Source organism: Taudactylus pleione, unplaced genomic scaffold, assembly GCF_031769625.1.
Source record: "Taudactylus pleione unplaced genomic scaffold, aTauple2 ptg000032l, whole genome shotgun sequence".
Classification (NCBI taxonomy): Eukaryota; Metazoa; Chordata; class Amphibia; order Anura; family Myobatrachidae; genus Taudactylus; species Taudactylus pleione.
The window spans coordinates 7,899,440-7,923,197 of NW_028284434.1; the positions used below are offsets into that span (position 1 = coordinate 7,899,440).

The 23,758-nt window shown below is 44.0% G+C and overlaps 1 long non-coding RNA gene across 1 annotated transcript in view; it reads left to right on the top strand.

Annotated features, from left to right (window-relative positions):
• LOC148538929 (uncharacterized) overlaps nucleotides 1-22,815 on the top strand; it is a 57,210-nt gene extending 34,395 nt beyond the window's left edge. The window contains exon 3 of the long non-coding RNA XR_015871345.1: nucleotides 22,211-22,815. This is a non-coding gene — a long non-coding RNA (uncharacterized LOC148538929). The remainder of the gene's footprint in view (nucleotides 1-22,210) is intronic.
• The last annotated feature ends 943 nt before the right edge of the window (nucleotides 22,816-23,758 follow it).

Here is a 23,758-nt window from a genome sequence, read left to right on the forward strand (position 1 = left end):
GAATTGCTCCTATACCAGGTGTTTAAACCTTCATGCAGGGTTTTCTACGAATACAACCTCCCTTTGTCCCTCCTCTGGCTCCATGGGATTTGTCAGTGGTGCTCCAAGCACTTTAAGAGCCTCCATTTGAACCCCTGGAATCAGTGGATGTCAAGTGGCTCACTGCGAAGACTCTGTTTCTTCTGGCTCTAACATCTGCCAATAGGGTATTGGATCTAGGGGCGCTTTCATGACGCTCCCCCTTTTTGATATTTCATCAGGACAGGGCTGTTCTTCGAACTTACTCCAGGCTTCCTTCCGAAGGTGGGTTCTCACTTCCACCTGAATGAGGAAATTGTGGTTCTGGCCTTTAATTTACCAGACCTCTCGGCTGGTGAGGCCTCTTTGGATGTGGTCAGTCCTCTAAAGATCTACGTGGACCGTACTGCTTCCATCCAGAAACCGGACTCCCTCTTTGTCCTATATAGATTTCACATGAAAGGATGGCCAGCTAACAAACAGACTCTGACCAGATAGATTTGCATGACTATCTCACAGGCTTACACGCAGACGGGCCTTCCGGTGCCGACTACAGTCTCTACTCATTCTACTCGCTCTGCGGGTCCCTCGTGGGCAGCCTGGCGTGAAACCTCAGCTGAACAGCTATGCAAGGCGGCCACTTGGTCTTCTGGTCTTGGGTTTTCTTCTCCTGGTCACTTTGTGTGAGAGTGTGATTCCTCAATGTACCAGTCTTCCTTCTCTCCTACCCTGCTCCTGCCTTGGGCTTGTTAACAACACTGAAATGCTCTCAGGCTGTGGGCAGGGTATAGGGTGGAAGGATCAGAGCATCCAGGGATTGAAAAGCTTTGCTGTTGGTGTCCAGTCCTCCAGGTCCCACCTACACCCCAGTGAAGACCCTGTGGACTTCGAAGAAAGAGAGTTAACCAAGGTAATATTTACCATGTCTCCTTTTTTTGTCTTCGCCATAGTGGAAGCATAATCAATTACAGCTTTGACATTATTGCTGTCTTACGCATTGTCATTACTCCGTTCCTTATTACTCCCAATGATATCAATTGTTTTATCCTGTGACACATGTCTGTATCCGACCAGTTCTAATCCAAGGTATATGTCTGTGGGCACAGGGTCTGGACCACTGGGCTGTAGATGAAGCTGTGTTGAAATTGGCGAGTGCTTTAATGATGCTTCTTGCTGGAGTAGACTCTGGGGATAACGAGCTAGACAAATAACCTGGCTGTAAGTGGTAACACTGGAATTGGGAATACTGAACATTGGTTTGATACCGATGGGACTGAACTCCAGACTGGACTGGTGACACTTGAACTGAACACTGGGCCAGAACCGGTGGAACTGGACACTGGGCTAGAACCATTCGACGAGAGCTGGACACCGGGCTGGAACCGGTGGTACTTGATGCTGTGGTAGTAGTGGAAGTGTATCTGGACATGGGGCTGGTACCACTGGTGCTGGAATCTGGACGGGGACTAGTGGTATGTGAGCTGGACACTGAGCAGGCCTCAGTGGAACTGGAGAAAAGACAATGATGGAGATGTTGCTGTACACCAGTGGTGTCAAACTCGGGCCCTTCAGCTGCAGTTGAACTACACATCCCAGCATTCACTGCCAAAGTTTTGCTATTAGGGCATGCTAATACAGTGGCAGGGCATGCTGGGATATGTAGTTCCACGGCAGCTGGAGGGCCCGAGTTTGACACAACTGCTGTACACTGAGCAGTACTCAGCAGTGCTGGAGGTATTGCTGTACACTGAGGCCGGGAACCCAGCTACAAGATAAGATCAGCATGTCACCTATGGCTAATTGCCTGTCCGGATGCTGTGAGTCCTGAGAAGAATAGCTGTGATCCCTCCAAGTGCATTATGTATTATACAGGGCGCAGCATACATCAAATCAATAATTTTAATAATACATTTTTCTCTGACATCAATGTAGCTAGTAGAATATATTCTATTCTATATTCATATGCTAGTCATATGACTTGTGCCGTACTGGGGTACCAACCTTATTCCAGTGGCGTAACTAGGGCAGGGTGAGTAGGGTGCGTGCCCTGGGCGCCGTTGGACCGGCGGCGCGGGGGGACGCCGCCAGCCACAGTCCGGCCTGCCCTAGTTAGCCACCAGTGTAGCGCCGACCGCAGTGAGTGCGGTCAGCGCTACACATTTACACAGGACCGGCGCTAGGCTTCCAGCCCCTGTACTGTGCTGCACAGCTGAGCCCGTTCCCTCCCCCTGAGCGCTTGCCCAATAGCGCTAGGGGGCGGGTTCAGGCTGTGCATAACACACGCATCGCCGCCAGCGCTGGCGGCGATGCGTGTGTTAAACAGCAGCCAATGAGAGTCAGATAGACTCTCATTGACTGCTGCAGCACCCACTGCAAGAGCCAGACTTCCGTCCGGCTCCTGCAGTGGGTAATGGGACAGACGTCATGACATCATGACGTCTCTCCCATTATGCTGAGCGCGCCATCCCGGGAGGACTGGCGGGCGACGGCGGCGGGAGCGGTGTCGTGGTCCGGAGCAGCAGCGTGGATTCGGGTAAGTATGTTTTTATATATATTTTTTTAAAAACCTGTCAGCACTACTGGTGGCACAACGGGGGAGGGGGGTGGCTACTACTGGGCGGACCTCTACTGGGGTGGGGGCACAACTGGGGGGGTGGCTACTACTGGGGGCACCATTATTGGGAGGACTTCTACTGGGGGGGGCTATTACTGGGGGCACCATTATTGGGAGAACCTCTACTGGGGGGGGCTATTACAGGGGGCACTTAATCGGGAGGGGGAACCTCAACTGGGGACCGCTACTTGGGGGGGGGAACTACTACTGGGGGCATTATAAAAGGGGCCTACTACTAGGGGCACTGCACTGGGGGGACCACAACTGGGGGCAATAACAGGAAGGACCACTACAGGGACCACTGGATAGGGGGGGTCACTACTGGGGGCCTGCATCAGGGGGACCACTACTGGGGGCACTGCATGGGAGGGGGGGGGCACTACTGCTGGGGGCACTATATAAGGGGCTTACTGCTAGGGGTACTGCGGGGACCACTACAGGGGGCACTAAATAGGGAAGATCACTACTTTGTGCCTGCATAAGGGGGACCACTACGGGGAAAACTGCATGGGGGGGACTACTGCTGGGGCACTATATAAAGGGCACTGCATAGGGGGGGGGGGACTACTATTGGGGGCACTATATAAAGGGCACTGCATAAGGGGATACCACTACTGGGTGCACTTGATTGTGGGGACTGCTACTGGGGGCACTGCATAAGGGGGAACACTACATAGGGCACTGCATTTGGGGGGACCACTACTGGGGGCACTGAGTAAGGGGAACTAATTGGGGGCTGTATAAGGGGGACCACTACTGGGGATACTGTATAAGGGGCTCTACTATGGGCCTGCATAAGAGGGACCATAACTGCATTCTGGAGGTACTGTATAAGGGGTACTACTGGGGTTAAGGTGCATATGGATAGGAATGTTCAGCGTGAAAACAAAGGGATGTGTCATGTTGACACGTCCCATTTTTAAGTGACCACGGCCATTTTTTCCCACGCGCGCACATATTGGGGGGCGGGAGGGGGGCTCCCTTTTCAAATTTGCCCTGGGCATCAAATGCTCTAGTTACGCCACTGCCTTATTCACAAGGCACCCAGTATCTCCCCAAATCATTTATCTAACTTATTCATGTTCCATATGCCTATCATATGCCTATGTGCATTTATTTATATTCTGTTTATTTATACTAATATTAACGCTCTGTTTCTTTTAGGACACACTACATCATCCTTGGGTAGCAGGGATGGCATAGTGGTTAGCACTACTGTCAGCACTGAAGTCATGAGTTCAATTCCTAGGGAACATATATTGGGGCATGGACTGATGTGAATTACTGAAATATACTGTTACTGAATGGACTGATGTGAATTTCTGAAATATACTGTTAAGCCCTGTGGAATATGGATCTCATTCAGAGCCGGACGCTATTTGCGCTCGCTCGTTCAGAAAAAGGGGCTGGCTATTTAAATTGACTGCTCGCTCTTTGTGGTCTGTTGACGCCTCTATGTCTGAACGAGCGTACAAAACATGCGGTCGTTATTTTGTAAAAAACGCCCCCTGGCCGCTCGCATCATACGTCATCTCCGCTATTTATTAGATTAATCGAGTACATCGAAAGGCGTATGAACTGCTCGCTATTCTTGTGGTTGCATTTTCCTACCGCAATCATGCGAGCAGTTCTGGCTAAAAGACACCCAACTGACGTGGTCGATGATGCTGCTTTGTTAATTATGCACACCCTTAAAACGCCCGTTTTGACCGTTTGGCACGCCTGCGTTCGGATCTCCACTCCCCGTTTTCAAGCACCTTCCCCTGTTACCACCCACAAACGCCTCATTCTGTCACTCAAATTAGCAGGCATTCACTATTTTGCGAGCACACGATTTTCGACCGCACTGACTGGTTCGCGCATGCGTACTAAAACCCATACGCATGCGCAGATGTGCGAACATCGCTCGGAGTGAACGAGCGGCCGCTTACGAGCGGCTCTGAATCAGGCCCTAGGGATCTCATTCAGAGCCGGACACTATTTGCGCTCGCTCGTTCAGAAAAAGGGGCTGGCTATTTAAATTGACCGCTCGCTCTTTGCGGTCTGTTGACGCCTCTATGTCTGAACGAGCGTACAAAACATGCGGTCGTTATTTTGTAAAAAACGCCCCCTGGCCGCTCGCATCATACGTCATCTCCGCTATTTATTAGATTAATCGAGTACATCGAAAGGCGTATGAACTGCTCGCTATTCTTGTGGTTGCATTTTCCTACCGCAATCATGCGAGCAGTTCTGGCTAAAAGACACCCAACTGACGTGGTCGATGATGCTGCTTTGTTAATTATGCACACCCTTAAAACGCCCGTTTTGACCGTTTGGCACGCCTGCGTTCGGATCTCCACTCCCCGTTTTCAAGCACCTTCCCCTGTTACCACCCACAAACGCCTCATTCTGTCACTCAAATTAGCAGGCATTCGCTATTTTGCGAGCACACGATTTTCGACCGCACTGATTGGTTCGCGCATGCGTACTAAAACCCATACGCATGCGCAGATGTGCGAACATCGCTCGGAGCGAACGAGCGGCCGCTTACGAGCAGCTCTGAATCAGGCCCTATGTGTGCTATATACATAACGGTTAATACATTAATATGTAATTTCTTACTAAAAGTGTATACCAACACCCCACCTGCATAATTTCACAAGTAGAGGAAGAGAACATTTAAAAAACATGAAATTACTGTTAGAAATTGTCAGTGTTGGAGGTCAGCCGCTAATGAGGTACAGTCCATCTTTTAGCATTCCCCCAGGCAGCAGAACATGAAAAGTACTTGAATGTGAGTTTTATGTTTTTATACTTTCCTAATTTAATAAACTATTTTCAATAATCTGGATGTCAATATTTTATCCTCTTGTTTAATAAGCATGGTGAGTCATCTTTGTGTTCTTACAGAAGTTGCATGTGCATTAGGTTTTGTTATTTTACTGCTACATTTAAGAAGATTATTAGGTTTACAATAACTCTTATGAAATAAGGTTGAAATTGTATTTTGAGATAAGTCAGGGATGAGACTTACTAAAGAGTTAGCTCTCGAGGCAAATCTTAAGGAGCATACACACTGGGCGATAAGGAAAGCCAGTACGATTACGACATCGTAATCGTACCATCGTTCTGGATCACCTGTAGTGTCTGCACTGAATGATCAGATGTTCAGTGCAGACAAAGTCCATCATTCCTGAACATGCCAATCTGTCGTTATCAACAGATTCAACTGCATGTTCAGGCGATGGACAATGTCGGAAACGACGAGCGGGCGTGCACATCACTGGTCGTTTCTGACATAAGAGTGCGCGATTACTGAGCGATTGCACGATTACAATGTCGTAATCGTGCAATCGCTAAGTAATATTGGCAAGTATGTAGGCACCATTAGTGGTGGCAGAAATGGGTATTAAATAGGCAGTGCGAGATATAATTATGAGGGAATTTTGTCATTCTTAAGGCACACATCCACTAGACGATCAAATTGAGCAATTGAACGATAACGATATTGTTAAATAATCGTTTGAAAATCGTTGGTCAGTTAGACATCTATAATCGTACAAATATGTTGTGCAACCTGACAATAACGTCAGGTTCAGCATGTTTGCAGATGATTGATGTGACTTCACTGCTCGTTCATTGTAGGGACATCACAGACAGACTAACGACTGCACGATTACAATGTCGTAATTGTGCAGTCTTTTGCCTGTCATCTAGTGCATAGGTTCTCAAACTCGGTCCTCAGGACCCCACACAGTTCACATTTTCCAGGTCACCCAGCAGGTGCACAGGTGTATTCATTACTCACTGACACATTTTAGAAGATCCACAGGTGGAGCTAATTATTTGACTTGTGATTGTGAGGGGACCTGGAAAACATGCACAGTGTGGGGTCTTGAGGACCGAGTTTGAGAATCTGTGGTCTAGTGCAGTGGTTCTCAAACTCGGTCCTCAGGACCCCACACAGTTCACTTTTTGCAGGTCACACAGCAGGTGCACAGGTGTATTCATTACTCACTGACACATTTTAAAATATCTACAGGTGCAGCTAACTATTTCACTAGTAATTATGTGAGGAGACCTGGAAAACATGCACTGTTTGGGGTCCTGAGGACCGAGTTTGAGAACCTGTGGTCTAGTGGATGTGTGCCTTTAGATGACCTTATGGTTTTGTTTTGACTAACCCTTACGTGCTGATGTTTGTCTTGTTATAATTAGAACAAACACGAGTGGTGATAAAAGCCCAGTGTCTATTTGAAAATGTACTAAAATCCTATGATTAAAAAAAAATGCCCAGTGTCTGGTAACACAACATAATGCCAACAACCTCTCCCCATGAAAGGATTTATACCAGTGGTCCTCAATCTCAGTCCTCAGAACCCCACACAGTTCACATTTTCCAGGTCACATAGCAGGTGCACAGGTGTATTCGTTACTCAATGACACATTTAAAAAAAATCCACAGGAGGAGCTAATTATTTCACTTGTGATTCTAATTATTTCACTTGTGATTCTAATTATTTCACTTGTGATTCTGTGAGGAGACCTGGAAAACATGCAGTGTTTGCGGCCCTGAGGACCGAGTTTGAGAACCTGTGCTTTAGACTATCCCTCCCATGACTCCCATAATCTAATGAGGGTTGTGATTAGCAGGTGAACATGATGAGATTCCTATACGGTACCTTCCAGTTCTATGCACTTACTCTGCCGGGTATGAATGGAGGCTGTACTCGCAGATCTTCTAACGCCAACCAATCCATACCCGCGAAGAAAGGATGATAACAAATTTCTCCATTTACTCCCAGACGGATCTGAGGATCTGTACACAGGAGCTGAAAAGAGCAAAAAAATGCATCTGAAATGACAGTTCAGCTATAATTTGTTCCCTTATACCTACATATTTGGTAGCTATATAATTCATTCAAACAAGAAAGCATTAATCTTTTACCCTAATCAGAGGATGTGCATCTAATTTACACTAAAACTAGGATAGAATATGTCAGTGGTAAAGTGACTCCTGCAGCACTGATAGATCTGGCTTGGAGTTTTCTTCAGCCACCACTTGTATATGAGTGTTAGGTGAAGGGGGCGTGGCCTCTCAAAAGGGGACATGGCCTTAAAGCACACCACCTTTTCTGCCACTGCAGGTGGCCCAGAGTGAAAAGATGCCACGGCATCTATTCAACCGACGGTGACTGTTTCAACATAAGTTTTCCCACCCATGGGACACTGCGGCTCGTGAATTTGGACAGCAGACGTCCATCTGTTTCAGCGGGGTGCCACCATAAGTGCTGGGCACATTTTAGCGTTTCAAAATCGGGCAGGGCGCGTTCTTTGCTAAAACAGCCTAGCGGAAACGCTATAATACAGATAAGTTCTCCATTTATAGCTGAGAATAGAGAATAGGATGTTTATGAACATAACATACTGATTATAGGGACACATTCTTCATGATATTCTTGTAGGTAGTGCTGAGTCCTAAGTATCTACTCACACTGACCTGTTCAAGGATGTCTTCTGCAATAGGACTTAGGTGACAGTCCGGCAACACAGAGACCTTGCAGAAGAGCCCGGGGTTTTCCTGTGGTCAGTTGGAATAGTACCACCCCAAAGGAGAACCAATCTACCCCGGCATCATACTGCTGTCCTGAGAGCATCTGTCAGTAAGAGGAAAACAGGTCACTAGGTTACACGGTATTATAAATAGGAGAACACGACTGAGCAGTGAGCACTGTACAATAGTCACATAAAGGACACAAAGAGGGACAGTACTTCATGAAAGTACAAGGTATCATACCTGCTGATATTTTGGCTGCTGCCTCTGGGAGGGGGCAGCAAGAAGTGAGGAGGGGTGTGTGGTGCAACAGTTTCAACATTGTGGCCCCTCCTTCACTATGCAGTGCTGCAATTCCTGGCATTGTACAGCGAGGATGGCACCACAATGATGGGAGTCAGTGATAATTACATAATGAAGCCACCCATAGCAGACCATACTGTACCATAAGCACATAGAGAAAGTACCAAATATTACTATCACACCACAGACTGGGACAGACAGTAAGCAGGGGCCAGGGTAGGGCAACTCGCTGAAGCTAGCAGGAGTCCCGGGTGGGAACCCATTTAGACACGGTCAGAGGCAATGATGGGGAGGAGACAGTGGAGCAGAGCACTGGTGACATAGGGGTACATTTACTAAATTGAGAGTTATTAGAAGTGGAGATGTTGCCCATAGCATCCCGTCGTTTGTGCATGCGCAGTACAGGGAAAATGCCCAGAGTCTATAACTCCGGCGCTGGCCGCGCACAGCTCAGAGCGCTGCCAAACAGAGAGGAGGGGGCCCGTGACGGAGACTACACACGGGCCCTCTCCTCACTAGAAACGCCCCTGCTTCCAGCTCTATGTCCTTGTCCTGTATTGTCTAGTACTGTAAGTCACTGTTTTCTTTTTCGCTCATTTTTTCATGTACTGTGTAAGGCGCTGCGGAACCATTGTGGCACCATATAAATAAAGGATAATAATATGGTGGTCACTTGGATGCTCTCTGTATTGTATGGCAGTCACTAGGGTGGTACTTCTTCTTGGGATAAGCGCACACCTACTACCATGGCCAAGGTACTGTCATTCTTTTAGTACATGTATGCACAGGCAATATATGTATTTTTATTACCCTAGTTCTGCTTTACAGCCAGCCAGTCATAGGGCCTTATTCAGAGATGTACATTAACCCAATGGTTAGCGCACATCTAAGATGGTGGGTGTACTGCGCATTTGCAGCCCATCGCCTGTGAGTTCGCAGCCTGATTGACAGGCTGCTGTGTTTGAGAGGTGGGGCGGGGACGTTCCATGGCAGCGTTCCCGGAAACTGGGGGGTGTTGCCCATGTTTTCCGGCAGGGATGAGGCCATGGTCTGTGACAACATTTGCGACTGATGGTCGTGATTGTTCCGATGGTGACCCCAGGCTGCGACCTCGGTCACAGCGCTGGGGTCACGCAGATTCAGCAATGACGTGTCTGACACCACTTTCTGCACTTGCTTTTGAAATGGACGGAATTGCACAGCCGCTTGTGTGCGCTCTGCAATTCCGTCCATCACTGAATCAGGCCCATAAACCACCAGGAATGTAAAAAAGCCTGTGATTGAGTGGAATGAAGGGAAATCCCTATTAAATGCAATTTAGATCATTAAGCAGTGACTGTTCATAGTATGCAGGTTGCTCATTTCTTATGAGATTCTTTCATCTTTTATTATTACTAGTGAGCTAGGACACTTCTGTGCGCCCGAATAGGGGGCGTGGCCAAAGAAAAGGGAGCGTGTCTTTATGACGTGTCCCCTTTTCGTGACGCCTGGGGGCGTGCCCGGCACTTACGGACATGCCGGGCAGCCCCCAACCTGGCATCCATTCACCGGCAGTGACCGCTGTGCCGACGTTTTGACCACCCGCAGGACACTGTGACCCGCGGGTGGAGGCAGGCGCCCCGCTAAAACAGCCTAGCGGGACCGCTATTACGGCCACACTGGGAATCATCAGATTGGACATTTTGATCATTTCACATGCTGCATGGTAGTGAAGTACCATCTGTATAATATTATCGCCTTACCTCTGGGGCTATGTACCCTGCTGTTCCTGCAATTCCCGTGACTCCATGAAAGGTGGTCACCGCCAGCCCAAAATCTGCTATTTTAATATAGCCAGCGTCATCAATGAGTATGTTCTCTGGTTTTATATCTCTGTAAAAGGGACATTTTGCATTTAGAATGTGGATCATAATCTGTCATTGCAAACAAGTACCAAGTACTCAATGAAGAAATGCAAAGTATAAGTGAGTAAGGCTAATTTGTGACTGTGGAAACATGCGCCACCTAGAGGATAAATGCCTATTACACCTGGGCGGATCAGGGCAGTCCATATTATGAGGCCAGTACCAAGGACTGTGAAGGGCAGTGCATCTGGGCAGAAGGGAGCAATCCCTCTGGCATCAGTGCCACCTACTGCACATCTGTCTTCTGTGCAGGCGCCAGCACCTTATTTCTCTGGGTGGAGGGTCCCATGCAAATATCTTGCACACAGCTTCCCTGATTTCTATAACAGCCCTGATGAAATGGGTGTGCGCCTTGTAGTGTGGTTGTGCTGCTGGTATAGTCCTAGAATGCTGAGGAAGCCGCTGACAAGTTGTGGAGGCAGGGAAATGTGTTATTGCCGCTAAATGACACCAAGTGGTACCTATATGTGCCCTGGAAGTTTGTTGCACTTGGAGTCCTGCTCCCCCAGGTATGGCTGTATTGTAGGTCTACACCAGCAGCCAGGAGGTGCTGAATCAGGACACCGCATACACTCCCTATGAGAATGACCTGGTAGAGTAACCATTGTATACATTACTAACCAGTTCTTGATGAGTTATACTAATCCAAAGTTTCCCGGCCAGGAAGAAATATAAAATAACTCAGGAAGTAAAGCAACTTACATTAAGGCCTGTATTCAGTTTGAGGCGAAATCCCGTTATCGGCGATAATTTATCGCCAATGACGTAATCTTCACCTGTTTCAATTATCCCCGTATTCAATTTCAAAGACTTTTCGCCGGTGCAGAAAGTCTTTGAAGAAAAAGGGAGATATGTTTTCTCCACTGAATAGGTGGTGAAAAAAAGTGCAGAAATGGGGTTTAGGGGTGCAGGCTTGAAAAAAATAGCCTGCACCCCTGGGAATGTCCCCTAAAAGTAATGTGTGTCCAAAAAAGTAAGAAAAAAAAAATCAGGACACCACAAAAAATTAACTTTAATGGGGGTGAAAAAAAAAATGGGGGACAAAGTTTTAAACTAGTGAAATTGATTCCAGAGGGGTTCCCACGTATGCGGCACGTGTTTTCAATAATGCGGGTGGTAGTGGCAGGTGCATTTTTGAAGCATTTTTAAAAATTATTTTAGTGAATTAAAAATATGCTTACATCCGTTTTCATGTACTCCAAATTTGATGTGTATAGTTATTTTTCACCCAAAAAATAGCTAAATGCTATTCTTCACCCCTTCTTCTCAGGCGCAATTATGCACCTGCGCGGCTATCGAAAAAGCCTGATTACCTTCTGCAGGCAAAAACGGGGGTACCCATAGTGAGCCCCCATGTCTGGACATCTTTAGATGGGTGCCAGGAACATTTCCCGAAAATTCCCTGGATTAATACTTACCTTTCCGGCGGGTCCCGTTTTCGCTGGATCCTAATTGAATACGGGCATAAAGCGGGCACGCGCCTGACACTTTATCCCTGACAATCCTGTGATGATGGCGAAAAGTCTGTCCCCGGACATTTTGCCATCAAATTGAATACGGGCCTAAGCCTGCTTCACTAACAAACAGCTCGATCATGATTAGAGACATGGGGGGTGATTTATTTGGGCACGAGAGTTAGCTAAGTAAAAACCTTGCGCCCAAATTTGGATTACTGCGGGTATGCGCACTCCCGATACCCACGGTATCCAATTTTAAAAAAGTGGTTGCTGGGTTTTCAGAGCTGAAAACTCTGCAGCGCGTAAAAAAAAATTACATTAAAAAAATTATTCTGACCTTTCCGGGGGTCTCAGGTGGTCTCCACAGCTCTCGGTGACCTCCTCTCCATCTTGTCACTGGAGAGGGGGCTGCTGGGAGGCGCAAAGGCTGCTGGAAGATGTAGTTCTCTCAGCGCCAGCTATAGGGGGGAATACACTCACACAGAGGGGCGGTCACACACACCGAGGGTCATACACACATACTCTCACAAACACTTACACACACTCACATACTAACCTTGCTGCAGAAGACCCGGCTCTCGACCTTGGATGAAGAAGACTTTGCTTCGGAAGGTGAGTAATTAAGGACTAATTAAGCCAATTGGAAACTTCTAAGTGCTTAATAAGTCCTCAGGGGGTTGCTGCCACCAGGATCCAAGTGCAAGTCCTACTGATTTCTCCTAAAATTAACGATTCTAGGAAAAATCAGAGCTGGCCACACATCTAAAGATTATCTGTCCAACCAGCCAACTAGTTGAGTGGTTGGAATGAAAATCTGGTAACGTATGGGAGTAATTGATGATTAGCAATTTGCTCCTAAATGCTAGAAATCAGATGAAAATGGTCATCAGACAAGTTTGTTAAATGTTTGATTTAAACAATTTGTTCAAACAACAGTTTTTGTCCAGTTTGGGAGAAAATTTCTGATTGTCATTTGCTTTCATACGTTACCAGATTTTCATTCCAACCAAACAAGCAGTTGGCTGGTTGGACAGATAATCTTTAGATGTGTGGCCAGCTTTACTCTGGAGGTGCGAGAAAAAAAGACGCTGTGATTTACTGCGTCCCATTTTTAGTCCCCTAATTGAAAAGCAAAAAAAACACAGCGACTGCGTAACAAACCTTGTACCGCAAGTTTTTTAAAATTCCCTCCCGCAATTGGATACCCCCATTAATGTTGCTTCACTAACAAAATAGACCATTACATGTGCTTGATCATCCCTAGGGCTGCTAACTATGGGCCTGATTCAGCAAGGATCGCTATTCTGCTAATACGCACGCTATGCAGTTGCTAATATCAGCGGTGAAATCAATTATTTGTAATCGCATTGCGATCACAGCCTGACATAAGGGCTCCCACTTCCCCTTACTCACATCCGTATACTTGGGCAACTTAAACGGTAACATCGAGTAACATCGGACCCATATATACAGATAAGGCAGGTCTGACCTCACTCAGGAATTGCTAACTTCAGCGTACGCTATGAGGCCTCAGGCTGTATATGGCCACGAACTAGATAATTTATGCACGCCCCTGCAATGGCGGTGCAACACACTGGCACACCTGTCACCATCCACAAACTGTGCTTCCTGCCAATCACTCTGCCCTGGGTCTGCGCAGCCTCTGCAAACGCAGTTCCTGTCGCAATTGCTAGTTAGCACACGCGCACTGCGATGCATACACATGCGCAATGCAAATTAATCAACCGATAGCGTGCATATTAGCAACTGCGTTCCTTGCTGAATCAGTCCCTATGTGCTGTGTTTTCTTATAAACCAGTTTATATATATTGTGATAATTATATGAATACCGCTGGTATAATTTTTCATATTGTGTGTTATTTATGTTGAATACGCTTGTGATAATAAATAATGATTGCTAGCGCTTCCTTCATCTTGGTCTGTATTATTTCTTGTATGGGATGAGTAATCGCTATGTTGGAAAGCAGCAGGCAATCAGTAACTTGTACTAAATAAAATTGGTGCCAGGTGCTATACTTTCTGTATGCAGTACAAGTCTGCATTTTCTGTGGGTCATATAGAATATCATTATACTGATCATGGATTATTTTACTCCTTTCGGTAGTTAATACTGAGTATTGCCTGCCCTGCATTCTTGTACTTTGCACTTGTGTAGTTATTCAGTATAAGACAACAAGCTAATGGGAACCAAACATTATCAGCTCCACATATACACCAATAGCATACAGTACTTCCCATGTGCCCAATGTCAGTGGGATAGTTGGGAGGTATCCTATTCCCTTCTGCTGTGCTCTACCAAAGGTGTATGCAGCAGTGACAGGGTGGTAGGTCTACTGGAGGGAGACATAAGGGTAAGCCTACTGCTCCACACCATGGGAGTGTGGCCATGCCCTTCTGATACCCAGCCACGCCCCTCCATTACATGGTCACACCACTGTCCCAATCTTTACACCTTCAGTGTTGGGAGGCAGGGCCATAAGGAGGCAGTTTGAATGGTGCCATGGCACAGGGAGGGTTGCCCTGGGGGCAGATCTGTCCATGTTCCTCCCCCAAGGCAGTACCACCGCAACCTGTGCCCTACCGCATCTCTTGGCTTCCATGCTGTGTGGGGAGAGTTGTCATGATGTCTCCCACAGTGCAGTGGAATCTGTAGTATTGCCCCTCGGAGCATCATTAGTATACTCTGAGCAGCAGCACCCTAGTTACCCGGTGATGATGTTCCCAGCCACCCACAGCCGGATGTGCATATTTATAACTGTATGTGCGTCACTCAGGGGGCGGGTGTGGCACGGTGCACTGGCACCCTGTTATTGGGCAGTTGGGAGGTATGACAATAGCACAGATATCTATTACCTACATATCTGTACTGACCTATATTTAGTAATCATGGTTATAGTACGTAGCACTTAGGGCCGAAATCAATTAGCCGTGAAAAGCCCTATTTTCTCCCTATTCAATTCCAAAACAGGCGAAAACGCGGATAGGCGAATGTATTTGATAACGAAACTAGCAAAAAGGACAGCATGTTTTGGGGAAATCAGTCTGTACCCAAAAAAAGCCTCCCTGACCCTGGAAATCAGTACAGAAGAGTATTAATAGCCCTAATAAGTAGTGATGTTAAATTGAGTCAAATGGCTGTTATATGCATGTTTGCATTAAGTGTGAAAAAATGATATAATGCAATGTTTTCTGAGCAAAATAAGTACCGCAGGTAAATTTGGGGTACATGTAAATGGGTACTAGTATGTTTTGGTGTCTCTAAAGTGAAGATTTAAAAAATCTCCAAAATACACCTCCTGCAGCTTCCTGCAGCCTTATACACCTGTCTCTACCTTATAGCCCCCAAATACTAGGCCCACTTTTTACATTTTTGCCCCCCAAAAAATGAATTTTTTTTGCATAATTAGTCATTAGGAGGTGTCCAAAGGGTTCTGAACCAAGTCCCCACATTTGTACCCCAAAATATGGATTTTGCGGTTCTTTTCTCATGTCCTTTGCTGGAGAAACGTTTTTGCCTGTGAAGTTTTCGTCTAGGTGACAACTCCCGGGAATTGAATACGGAGATATTTTGAAAACAGGAGAAAAGCGCAAATCGGTGAAAACTTTTCGCCGACCGCTGCTTTTCGCCTCTAATTGAATTTGGCCCTTATTGTATCTCTAATTATTGTTTAGTTTTCTAAGGATGTAATTACTTTCATTCATTTACCATTGTAAGAACAGTTACTTCTGGGAATCATGGTATGAACATGGTAATCCCAAAAGTGCCATTTCTTCTATACATAATGACATGAGGAGAGAAAGGTAGTTACCGATGTATGAAGCCCATCATGTGGAAGTACTGGAGACCGGAGACAATCTCTGCAGCGTAGAATCTGTAACAATAGAAATGTAACATTATTGTAATATCCCAGATCCTGTTCTCCATGAGGATTCCTTACATACAGAATTAGTGTTTACATGGAATATATAATAAGTGTGAGGACTGTATAGATTTGCTATCTGTCTGGTTTTCCTCTGATATCTCCTCTCTATCTCACACATATGGGGGGTACACACGGTCAGATTTTCTAGAAGATAAGAACAATAACGATTGTAAAAATCGTTACATCGTTCATATCGTTGACATGTTTGACATGCATCGATGAACGATACGTGTGCCCGCATGTCAGATAACGATATCTGTAATCGACTGTGTTTTCAGTCAGATTTGGACAATTTCATTCATTGAAATACTGTCAGAAATCGTTCATGAAATCATTGGTAAAATCGTTCAAATCGCATATCGTTGATCTAGCAAGTCTGACCGTGTGTATGCACCAATACTTAGTGTAGTGGATTTCCCATTAGGCATGTGCATAGGGGCGCCACCTGCTGGGGGTGGCACAGCAAGCCATTCACTTCGATCAACCCCGCATCAGAGCAGCTGGTGATCCTTTTGTTTATGTACCAGTACCAACAGGAGATGGGGGAGGGGGGTCGTGGGTGGCAAATGGGATCAGTGCAGTACAGGTTGTGCCATATTTATGGGACCATAAGTCACAGATGTAAGACCCTTATAAAGGAGGTGGTGTGAATGTACCAGACAGCCACTGCATAGTTACTATAGCACCAATCTGCTTACTTCCTCCCCCATGGCCAGGCTCTCCTCCTATCTGGTCCCGCATTGTGTACATAAAGAGGTGCAGTAGTTATTACACGGTCTCTGATATATATTGGGCAGTGACTCGGAGGTGGCTATTCAGATGTAGGAGATACACTGTCTGATGGGAGTGTCACATAACTGGTCATACACTCAGATGCTTACATGCTTACATTGGAGGCCATAATCTGATGGAGAATGGGCTCCTAGCATGGGACAAGCATCTACATACACACAAACTGTACATCACAGTCAGACATAGGCTTGTACACCAGGGGAAGGGCTGATACTAGCATTAGTATAAAGTGGCAGACGCAACTATGGCAGAAGATGGTAATGCGGTCTCAGAAGAGTGCGACTGACTCAGCCCCATACTGTGTATATGGGGGATAGAGAGACACAATGTGGGATGGGGAGAGTGTAAGGGAGCTATAGAGAAGGGAAATAAGGACAATGCATGCAGGAGAGAGTGAGCGATTAAATGATGAGTGACCAACAAGTGGGGAGGGGATAACAAATATTGCTCGTGTGTGTGTACAAGTGTGTATGTGTGTGGCTTTGTATGTGTACATGTGTGGTTGTGTGTGTGTATGTACATGTGTGGCTGTGTGTGTGTGTGTACATGTGTGTGTGTACATGTGTGGCTGTGTGTGTGCGTACATGTGTGGCTGTGTGTGTGTATATGTGTGGCTGTGTATGTGAGTGTGTGTACATGTGTGGCTGTGTGTATACATGTGTGGCTGTGTGTGTGTGTGTGTGTGTGTGTGTACATGTGTGGCTGTGTGTGTGTGTACATGTGTGTGTATATGTGTGGCTGTGTGTGTGTACTGTAGAAGCCGTTTTGGAATAAGAATCCATTTTGTATGCCATGTATGCATGGAGGGTGGGTGCACAGGACAGGATGGAGTTAATTAATTGTACAGACCCTGTCATATGTGCACAGAAAAGCATATGTACATATATGGTAAGGTATGCGATTCCAATGTTTAAACAGAGCTATAATCTCACTGCAGATAATGAATACCAGATGTGTTAGACGGAACTTATAAATGTGGGCTGCTCTGTTAAAATAAAGGAGAGATGGAGATGCTTGTGGTACATACAGTTGTGTCCTGTGTCTCCTTCTTTACACACATGATCATATGTAGCCTTTAGCAAACAAGACTCTGTGGGTGACCAAGAACTAATTAATTAATTAGCTCTATAGCTAGTGATCAGATTTGACAACATGGAGATTCCCACTGAGATGCCCAGCAGTATTGACCACAGGACAGAGGATGTGAGATTGTGCTCTGGGGACAGAGTTGCCAAGACAATTTCCCTGGTGAGTAAACAGAAATGTTTTGCCCTCCTGGTAGCTGTGTCCCCATTGCAGTTGATGATCTGTCCTGCTAGAATCAATCCTTGGGTAATTATTGGTCACCCTAAAGGTGTTGTTATTTAAACATGTTATAATCTGTTGTTATATGTTCAGTGAATGATAGGTGAATGTTTAAAGTCTTTTTTGTCTGTTTGTTATGTAACAAACCTGTCCTAATTCTGTTTTTAGAGTAACTTTGATAATAGTCACTGATTTAATTTTAGAAGAGGGCCCCACACAGTGATTTGTTTATGAAATAGAAGAATGCCATAAAATTCCATTAGATTTAGAAAAGTACATCAGAGAAGGATTGGATACATTTACAGAAATGTGTTTTCATGTATTAGTGTCTGAAAGAACAGAAAGGGAGACCTTGTCAGGCAGTGTTTTGAGAAATAGGAGGAACGTTACATCCAGTCAATAGTGTTAATAACCGAGGCAGGAAAAGTCAGTGCGTGGCTGTCAGCCTATATATAAACATTTGATATTCTTGTGCACGAGAATAGTAACCTCTAATAAGAGGGGGGCCATTATTAGGTCTGATTTTAGTCATAAGGGACTTTGACTAAGCTAGACAAGGGAATGTTCTAGCGAAGCTTTATGGGAATCATAAAGCAGGATATTTGATGAATGTTTAAATAAGCTGACACCCCAGATACTGACTGGTTTAAACCTCACAAAAATGAGATATGAGAAGCAGAGGTTAATAAATATAACCTAGATGACACACTGAAAGGTCTGATTGAGAAATGTAATAAACGTGAATAAGAATATGGAAATGACCCCCAGATGCCCACTTAATTAATTATCACTGCAGAGGAATGTTGCGTTTTCTATAACTAGTGTTTTGTTTGTTTTGTTTTTCTTCTCAAAATGTATATTTCATTTGTATTGTGAAGGCATGCTGTGATAGAGTTGCTTTGCTGATGACAATGGAATGCAGGATGTCACAGAAAATGGCTGCCGTGCTGTAACTGAATGTTTGCTTGTGAATGAAATGGGCCCATGTGTATGTGATAAAAGAGAGTCGAGTGAACTTGAGAAAGTAGAGTTGGTTGGAACAATTGTGTTGGTCAGATGTGACGTGTGTGAATGATTGTGCGTAGTGAAGGTGTACTAGGGAATTGTGGAGAAGTTGTGCAGGAATTGAAAGGGTTAATGTGAGTGAATTGCCATTTTTTCATGAGGACGCCCATAAATAAAAAATGTGCATTGCAAGATTGGAAAAAGGATTGACGTTGAATGCATTAGTAACAAAATGCTTTATTTGATATTTTTTATATTTTTTCTGTAACTTGTGAGATCAAAAGAATGCAGAGACATATTGTAATTCTAAAAGAAACAGTAATTATTTTTGATTGCTGCAGAAGGGATTAATAATAGTAAAAGTGATGTAAAATTTCCCTAACAAAATGTTTTATCAGTTCATGATTTCTTTAAACTGTTGAATGATGCATGCTTACAGATTAAGATGTTAATTGTTTTAGAGAATATAGGTAGAATAGGGGCTGTTTAGATATGACTGGACTGAATTAATTAGAAGCAGCCCAGGAATGCATATTGCCAATACAGTTGCGCAGGTCAAGTAAGCTTTAAATGAAACTAAAAAAATCCAATAATCCACTCCAGATGTTCCAAGTTCTGGAGTGTAAGGGAATGTGGTAATATACCCGTTATAGAAGAGAAATTATCATCAGTTGTATAATATCATGAGAAACTGTTAAAAAAGACATAAATTAAGGGATTGATGGATTGATAGGTACTTTCACCCATGGAAATGTCAGGATGTTGAAACTAATTTTGTTTACAGGAATGTAACTAGAATTACACTGACACTACTTAAAACATGCCGGATGTTTTTTGTATGCTTCTAACTGATTTGGTTAAGATACTCAGATCAATATTAAAGTTTAGGATTAAGTAAGATAAACAGAAACAATTTTTTGGGGTTCAAAGCTCCAACCCAACCTAACCAAGAGGGTGTGTCTGGACCCCAAGGGGGGGGGGGGGGTGAGGGAAAAAGTCGTACAAAAAGTGCCTGTACTAAAGATATTTAAACAATTGAGAGGATTTTTAGGTCATATTGTATACTGTATTGTACTTAAAAGGTGATAGACAGCAGGAATTTAAAAGTACTGTAACTTAGTTCTTGTGTTAGCTCTGCTATATTACAGCAGTTAGGTAAGATTGAATCCAGATATCACTTCGTTTCTCATGTATTCAAGAGGAGGGAGGAAATGTACTGTGGGGGGATGATGCTGGCATATGAGAGAAGATCCAGCAGCACAGCATATGCAAATTGGAAGGGTCTGAGCCTGCACATCCCTAATGCAAATACTATATGTAGTTCAGCTAGCAACCACAGGGGACTAGTGAGACACAGGAAGATGAAAATTATGATTACTTTTTTTTATTTTTCATCTTTAATGATAATGATTGTTTTGAATTAATGAAATCTTTTTCGATAAGTTATGTTATTGTAAATTATAGATAGATTATACATAGTTTGTATTAGATTTTTTTTTTGCTGCTTTTCAAATGCCGACAAATTTAGTTTTAAGTAAGGTCAAAAGCACATATCAGAGAACATACCCCAGAAGAGGAACTGCTCCAGCAAACCAAGTTGGCCAAACAGGCTGCAGTAATATACCTACCTGATATTTTGATATTGGCGAGCAGAAACAGCAGAAACATTGAACCTGATTTTAGTAAAAGTTGCAGTTACAGGTTCCTAAGAAGTATGACTTGGAAAGACTTGCACGACTTCGGGTGATGGATGGATGGTTAAGCACCACCTCTGTCTGCCACGTGCACTATTCTCAGTCTGAGCCCATATACTTCATGGAAGCACTCATAAGTTTAGAGATGCTATGGTAAAAATAGCCAAGAAGCACTGGATAGCCCCAGACTTCAGTTAGGCCGCATAAGCCTACCCCTAATCGTTGCACAGCCCAGGAAAAGTGATCAAGGTACTAGAAGAAGAAAGAAAGGAGTACCTCACAGATGTTATTCCTTCCAGAAACGAAAGATTGATTTTATATAGTTGGTTAAGTGTTGGGTATGTTCTGTGCTCAGACCTGTTGTTAAATTGACTATGGTCTTGCAAGGTAGCAAACACAATAGAAACAATAGGAAAAAGGAAAATAAATGACAGAAGTTATTCGTACATGTGAAGTACTTGAGGTAATAGAGAGTGACAAAGGTACACATTTTATTAAAAACATTTTTAGAATGTATCTTGGAGAATCTGAGAATAAATAGGACCCAAAGCAATGATAGAGTGTAAAGACTGAATTATGCAGTCAAATTGAACTATGAAAAGTTTGTTAGAATGTTTATTTTTTAATATGATTGTTAGTCAAGAACTTTCCCAGTGTGAAACGTAGGATGAGAGCTTATAGAATACTATTTAGTATAGCTGTTAGAACAAGATGCGACTTCCTACAAGAGTTACAATATGAGCATAGTAACTTGATTCAATATGTGAGGCATATATAATAGAAACTAACCAAAGTCCACCACCAGGTGTTCTCTTATGTTCTAGATCCCAATTCAGTTGCAGCACCTACAAACTGCAACCAGGTGATTGGGTTGTGATAAAGAAGCATCTAAGGAAAAGTCCTAGGACCCAGTTACAAGGTCCTTATCAAGTTCTCCTAACTACTCTGATGGCAGTAAAGGCGGCAGAAAAGAAAATTTGGATTCGTCTCACACTGCAAGATCATTACATAAGGGGAGTTGGAGTAATTTGAAGTTATGAATTGATATATGTTGCTAGGCCTTAAGCCAAACAAAGGCTTGTGAGGATGTACTGTATACTATGATTCGTTCTTGTTATAGTTTTGTTTCTAGTTTTATCAATATCCATACCTAGTGTAAACAATGGTCACTATATAGAAACTTTAGCCAGACTATTTAATACTGTTACAGATAAAATATGTGATGTTTTTGAAATAATTACGAATGAATTGAAATTCCAGGTGAAGGTTTTGGGACAGTTTAGGCTGATCCTTGAGTATCTCACAGCTACACAGGGAAGTATGTGTAAAAAAAATTAGACCTGTTTGCTGTAATTATATAGCTGATAATTTATCTGACCCGTTATATGTACAGTTAGAGAAAGTTAAGAAATTGAATGACCAGTTTAGGAAGATACATAATGATCCAGAGTATAATATTGATAGTAATGGATAGTTTACACGGTTGAATATGTCAAGTTGGTTCAAGGGAACAGAAGAATAGTTTTCAGGTATTTTCATGTTAATACCTAAAGGATTGAAATTACTAGTCATCTACATGATTGTCAGGATAGATATATGACTAATAAGGAAAATACTTATACTTGATTACTGTTCTAGGTTTAAAGCGTCTAAAGAAATGTCAAAGACAACTATGATCCTGCTACATGGACATACCCAGAACTTTTGTGCAATTTGAAAGACAAGAGAACCATTGCTTTGCAGAGACTTATGTGAACAATGTATGGCAATAATTGAAGGCTTTTGCAAGAATACAGATGAAAAGAAGATACAGGACTATAGGAACTGAGGGACTCATCACCTATGTGGTCTTGAATGGGCACTGCCCCATGCAGCTTCCTTGTTAGGAGGGATAACTTGTTGTGTGAAGTAGGGACCAGCTACATAGGGGGTGGGCCATGGCTAGGTAAGCTAGAAAGACAATAGTATGTAAAATTTGAATCGAAAGGGGGGAATATGTAGAAGCCATTTTGGAATAAGAATCCATTTTGTATGCCATGTATGCATGGAGGGTGGGTTCACAGGACAGGATGGAGTTATTTCATTGTACAGACCCTGTCATGTGTGCACAGAAAAGCATATGTACATATATGGTAAGGTATGCGATTCCAATGTTTAAACAGAGCTATAGTCTCACTGCAGATAATGAATACCAGATGTATTAGACGGAACTTATAAATGTGGGCTGCTCTGTTAAAATAAAGGAGAGATGGAGATGCTTGTGGTACATACAGTTGTGTCCTGTGTCTCCTTCTTTACACACATGATTATATGTAGCCTTTAGCAAACAAGACTCTGTGGGTGACCAAGAACTAATTCATTCATTAGCTCTATAGCTAGTGATCAGATTTGACAGTACATGTGTGTTTTCATATGTGGCTGTGTGTGTGTTTACATGTATGGCTGTATGTGTACATATGTGGCTGTGTGTGTGTGCATGTGTGTGTGTACATGTGTGGCTATATGTGTGTGTACATGTGTGGCTGTGTGTATGTGTACATGTGTGTGTGTGTGTGTGTGTATATGTGTGGCTGTGTGTATGTGAACATGTGTGTGTGTACATATGTGGCTGTGTGTGTGTACATGTGTGGCTGGGTGTATGTGTACATGTGTGTGTGTGTGTGTGTGTGTGTACATGTGTGGCTGTGTGTGGTTTCTGGCCTGACTATATCTTCTTTTCTATCTGTAATGTGGTTGTGCCTTATGGAACACACAATGTGGTGATCAGTGGTGGCCAGTGCTGGTATAGTCAGTAGGGTAAATGTAATGAAGGCAGTGTATGATAACTGTTCTGCCACTGCATGTATTACATAATGTATCTCATTCCCCACACTGTAAGCTCCTATGTCTCACATTGTCCCTCGCACATAATTACACAGAGGCTCACGTCAGCTCATTGTTGGATCTTACCTTGCAGCGTCCATCTCAAGACAGCCTCTTTTCTGCAGGAGCTTTAGTAGGTCTCCGCTGGCATACTCCATGATGATACCTAAATGCTCCTATCCCAGGACACAGACAAAACAGTCACATATGTGCTATTTACTCTAGCACAGTCATTTATTCTCCAGTTACCTGGTCTGGGTGCCCAGAGCCTACAGCAGGTACCATACTCTCCACCATATTACACAGTGACAATTACTGTATGAT